Raw genomic sequence first — 6022 nt, 5'->3', positions numbered from 1 at the left:
CCTGATCATGATTCCTCATTCAGGAAGGTTAAACAATCTTTTTCACCTCCATCTATTGAAATGTAAAAATAAACCTAGCAATATTACCAAAAAATATTCTCATAGAACTTTGTTGTAAGTTTGAATTTACAATGTGGAATTAATCGTATGTGTTTACCCATTCACATTTAAGGCTAAGCAATGCCAACTGAACTCTCCATCTCTACCTCACAGTAGACCCCCCCCACACACATTCTGCAAAAAGGCATTTTCTATGGCAAACCATGAAAATGTCTACAATTTGGGGGAACACAATTTTCTTCTCAATATTTTCTTCAGTGCACCTTTCATCTCACTGTTTCTCAAATTGTAGATGAGAGGGCTTAGCAGAGGTGTGAGCAGAACATATGCCAGAGAGAGCAATTCCTTGCTCTCTGGCCTTTGTAACTCGCCTTTGTAACAGACCTTTGGTTGCAAGTAGGTGAGATTAGCTAGGCCGTAGAATAGGGTCACAGAAGTCAGATGAGAAGCACAGGTGGAGAAGGCTTTTTGTCTTCTGGCTGTTGAAGACATTTTCAGAATAGTGTAGAGGATGCGAGTGTAGGACAGACGTATCATCAGGAAAGGAAGCATAACCACTGAAATGGTGCCTATACAGGCATAAATTTCTAAGAGGAAGGTGTCTCCACACACGAGCTCCAGTAACAGGGGAGTTTCACAGAGAGGTGGTTCATTTTACTGTGGCCATAAAACGGAAAGCTAAATATCCAAGAGGTTTGAATCATGACAATAACTGACCTGGAAATTACAGAACCCACTGTGAGCTTGGTGACAACTGCTTTACTCATTATGCAGGGGATTAGAGATGGCCACATAGCAATCATAGGCCATTTTGCATAGGAGAAAGCATTCCGTAACCCCTAGGAATAGAATGAAATACATTTGCACCACACAGCCAGCAAACGAAATGGTTTTGTGATCCACTGAAAGAATCACAAGCATTTTGGGGATGATCGTTCCACTGAAACAAGTTTCTGAGATGGACAAGTTCCTCAGGAATAAGTACATAGGCATGTGAAAATTCTGTTCCAGGGTGATGATGAAGACAATGACCATGTTTCCTACCAAGATAATTAAGTAAATGATTAGAAACACCACGAACAGAAGAAACTGCTGTTTGGGAAAGTTGGAAAAAATCAGGAGAATGAAGTCAGTCACAGCACTGTGGTTCCCCTCATCATTTCAAGCATGAAAACAGGAAGGCAAATGGCATGTTAATGCTCTTCAGCATGAGTTTAACTTATTCTGAAATCTGGCTTCTGCAATGACTTAACATCCTCTTCAACTTTCATTCACAGCCATCTATGAGAGATCAGAAATCAGCATTCCCATCTTTTCTGGGATCTCCATTTGGCATTTGCTACATTCACTGAACAAATCACCAGGATGATTTGCAAATCACCAGGATGGGAAATTTTGCACAAAGCTGAAAAATGGATGATGGATAGTCCTAGACCAAAAGGACAGAATCAGATTTGCCACTAGATGGAGAGTTTTATTCTACACAGTCATAGATAACATGGGATTCTGTATCCATAAGCATAGAAAAGGCTTTGCTATTCATGTCTAAATCAATCAATCAATCCATCATATTTATTGAGCACTTACTGCATGCTTGGAAGAGCACTTGGAGCGCTTGGGAGAATACAATATGACAATGAAACTGAAACATCCACAGTGAGCTTACATCCAGGAGAGGGAGAAATGTCAGAAATGGGATTTGAACCCACACCTCTATTCAGAGACCAGAAGCCCCAGCAAGGGGAAGTGACAACTTAAGTCTGCCTCCTCAGACCACTAGGCCAGGACTCTTGCTCTTCCTCTAGGAACACAGGCACATAGATAGTTTCTGTTGACAAGGATTGCTTCTGGCAGGTATTCTATATGATCAGGTTTGGCTTCAGATGTTTGACCACCCTAGTGAGAGGAATAACTTCCCCCTTCTCTAGGATCAATCAATCAATCGTATTTATTGAGTGCTTACTGTGTGCAGAGCACTGTACTAAGCGCTTGGGAAGTACAAGTTGGCAACATATAGAGACGGTCCCACTGATCACACGACAGCCAGTGATGATATGCAATGTGACTTATTGACATCATTAGGAACAATGTACAGTAATCCTCCCTAAAATATTTTTTACCCACCTGAATGTAGCCAACTGACCAGTCAATCCATACTCTTCCAAGCCTTAGTACACAGTAAGCACTCAATAAACATGACTGATTGATTGATAATATCCATTTATTCTTCCCAAGCGCTTAGTACAGTGCTCTACACACAGTAAGCACTCAATAAATACGATTGAATGAATGAATGAATGAGTGAATTGAGCTCTGTGGGAAGAGTTCCCTGTCTGTGAAGTCTCCCCCTCCCTCTGCCTGAGCAACCCACAGCACAGACACAGAACTGCTATACTACAAGGTTGTGAAACAGAAACTATCCCAATCAGATAGACAACCTGGGAATATGGGGAGGGCTAACCGGTTCAAGGGGCCTTCGTATATGAGGCATTGCTGCTATTTTTAGTTGTAGGCATTTAGACTGAGCCTTGCAGAGCCTGCCCTGCTGATTAGTACTCAGAACCCCTCCTTAGCTTGCTTGCTGTGCTAGAGCTATGTGAGTACACCCAATAAAGAGGCAGAACTGATCACTCTGGCTCGGTGTCTGGTCTTTGGCTCATCATTGCCCAATCTAAAGAACACGGAGCCTCCCTCTGGTCGGCGACCCCAGCTGACTTGGGGGCATCTCCCCACAATTGGCATAGTCGGCAGGATTATATGTCAATGCCCCAAACCCCAGGCATGGGAAAAAGGAGGCGGGATGCCTGGTATGTCAGATCCCAGGGTGGAACTTGGGACAGGTTTAGCTGAAGTGCTTGATGTGGCAGCGCCCCCCTCCCCAATCCCCGGGAATTGGGTGCTCTAGTGGAGACCCCAGAGGGCATAGAGGACGCTCTATGAGCCCTGGAAATATGTAAGATGTCAAAATCAGAGCAGAACTCAGAGCGGAACTCGGAGATGTGATCGGGTATAGCTGAAGTGATTGATATGGCTGGCCCTCCCAGGGAATGGGGTGCTCTAGTGGAGACCACGAAGGGCATAGAGGACACTCTATGAGCCCTGCACATCCATAAGATGTCAAAATCAGAGAGGAGAGCCATTGCGAACCTACGATGGCTGCTGCTGGTGGCACGCCAAAATGAAATGAGTATGTGGCTGGAAAGTGAAAGTAAGGCCCGAGAAGCTGGAAAGGCGGCTCATGAGAACCAGGAGCAGAAAGAGCCTTATGCAGGACCCCTACAAATGACAAATAAGACCGCCGAAGAAACAGTCGAGAAGGGGGTCATCTTGGGGTGCAGACTAGCAAAACTGAAGGGGAAACCGATGTGCCACCCCAGGGTATGGACACTTATAATGGGCACCAACTTGGACCCGGAAGCCTGGCACCCAGACAAGAATGAGGTGATGATGAAATGATAAACATAATAGACGAAGACATCGAGGGAACTAAACTAAACTCAACTAAAAGTACCCTCAGCCCCGAAGGGATAGGGAACCCCGAACCCAGGGACCACATCGCTGTAAGGGATTATAACCCAGCAGAATTGATGGGGTCCACAAGCAATACCATCTGCAGCCTCGAGAAACGCTGCTGCCATGGATGGTCCAATGCTGGGACCAGGAGGGTGATGGGATTAAATTAACTGTAGTTGCAGCTACCCTCCAAGTCAGGTAGTGGTTGAAGGTGGGTCTGGTCAACATGGGTAACCACGCTCTAAAGGATTGGGCAGTGGCCACTGTAAAAGACACCTGGACCATCCCAGACAAGCTACCCACTGAACCAGAATATTGGGTGGATATAGAAGGGGCATGCACATCATTGAGAAGGTTGGGAATGAAAGAGCAAATATATGCTGCAGGAGATTATAGCCCCAATGCAGCAATTCTGAATTCCGGGATGTGCAGTAAGCTTCTCAAGTTGGCGTCCCCTAACATAGAGGGAGTGTTGCTATCCCTGGTTGCGGAGAAGATGGGCAAGCCTGTCATAGATCTTATACTGGCTTTGGCGGATCTGGAGGGCCTGATTCCAAAGCCTAGCAGGATTCGAGGGGTGGCTCCAACAAAACCCATCACTCTGGAAGAAGCAAAACAGAGGGTACCCTGATCCCAAACGTGGAGAGATTTAATAGGGGTCAGTACCAAATGAGAAAAGATAGATAAACCGCCAAAAAACGTGCTGTTGGCTCTGTGGAGAAAACTACCTAAGGATCAGAGGTATACCACAGAGGAAGATATACCCACAGCGGAAACACTGAAAGTGTCAATGGGCGCGAAAAAGGAGGCCCGTTCACTCAGCCCCAGGTGGTGCCTTCTGCACTGCTGTACCCGGACCTGAACGAATGGAGAGACCAGACGTAGGGAAGTAGCCAAGGCCTCTCCCTTTGGGTCAGGTCAATCAGAGGAGATCAGAGGCCATACATTACCCGGACCGTTTGCTGGGGTCCCCAGAATATTCAGTTCACCTTTGCCTTGGTGGACACCAGTGTGTAAGTCACCCGTATACATGGGGACCCCAGGAAATTCATGGGCCCCCGGGTGTGGATAGAAGGGTTTGGGGAACACAGCACCTCCTCCGTGAGAACCACCCTATGATTGGGTGTGGGACAGATGGCCCCCACCACCTATCAGGCACTCATCATGGCAGTGCCCGAGTGTATATTGGGGGTGGTGACACTTTAGAACCCAGGACCCCCTCCCTCGATTCCCTCAGTACCAATTTGCGAGAACTGGCCTGTGGAGAAGGGGGAGGGGGAACTGCCACCTGGGACATGGTACATTGATGTGTCAGCCAAAGGGAACCCGATTACGTGGGCTGCAGTTGCAGTCCACCCGCTCATGGATACCATCCTCTGGGAAAAAGGGGTCCATCAGTCCAGCCAATGGGCTGAACCCAGGGTGGTATGGATGCTCCTATCTGTGGGGAACAGCAGGGCCAAGTAGACAAGGAACTGAGAGGAGAGCTGTGGCCAAAAGACTGGTCTCTGTTATCACAGCCTTGTACAGGCAAGAGTTACTTGTTATCGGCCCTATGGCCTTGAATAGACGGGTGTTGCTTGTTACTGGCTTTGAAGGTTACAGAATTGCTGTGTTAGTTATAAACACAGGAACATGGAAAAATACAGAATGTGACTGAAAGATATAAAAGTCTTGCTGCTTAACCCAATAAACGATTTCGTGCTTACCCTAGCCGGAGTCCGTGCCTTCATACACCACAAATGGCACCCGAATCGGAAATATAAATCTGAATTTATGATCCGGTGGTGTACCCGCGGCTGGACGGAGGATATGAGTTAGTAAAAACTCCGGCCGGAGACGTTAGGACATCACCATCCACAGGATGGAGAGGTGAGCAGCCGTGGAAGAATTGACAGCATGGGGCAATCAGCCACGAGAGAGCAAAAATTGCAACTCGAAATATTACAGCGTATTTTGAAGGAGCAGGGGTTCAAGGTGCCACCTGTGCAGTTGGTCCAGTTATTAGTATGGATTCGGGATCATTGTACATGGTTCCCAGAAGGTGGTTCTTATGATCTTACCTTATGGCAAAAGGTGGGCCAGGAGCTACAGACTAGTGAAGTTTGTCCCAGCCCCTACCCAAAGGGGTACTGATTACATGGAAAACTGTTTTTATGGCGCTGCGGGCGCTGCATCCCGTTGAACGGGTGTTGCAGGAGGCGCCGGCGGAGTGCGACTTCGGGGCAGGGAGTGATCAGGTGGACCCCCTGTCCTTTGAAGTTTTGCCTCCAACAAAAGAATTGGAGCCGGTGTATGCTACTGTTCCAGATCCCGAGGACTTGTATCGGGACCAGGATCATAATGACTCTGGCGATCGTTCTGACTCTGGGACTGCAGACCCGAGGGAGGGATCTGATCTATACACGCCTTTGGTCCCTCTTACAACGACGGCTGCTGCCGCACACAC

At 47.4% G+C, this 6022-nt stretch overlaps 1 pseudogene; it reads right to left on the bottom strand.

Moving 5' to 3' along the window:
* Window positions 1-273: 273 nt before the first annotated feature.
* LOC119921338 lies at window positions 274-3140 on the bottom strand (annotated as a pseudogene).
* Between the last annotated feature and the right edge of the window lie 2882 nt (window positions 3141-6022).

Source organism: Tachyglossus aculeatus, assembly GCF_015852505.1.
Source record: "Tachyglossus aculeatus isolate mTacAcu1 chromosome 12 unlocalized genomic scaffold, mTacAcu1.pri SUPER_6_unloc_2, whole genome shotgun sequence".
In the NCBI taxonomy this organism is placed as follows: Eukaryota; Metazoa; Chordata; class Mammalia; order Monotremata; family Tachyglossidae; genus Tachyglossus; species Tachyglossus aculeatus.
Note: the sequence above shows the minus strand (reverse complement) of the source record. Positions and strands in the feature narration are given on the sequence as shown.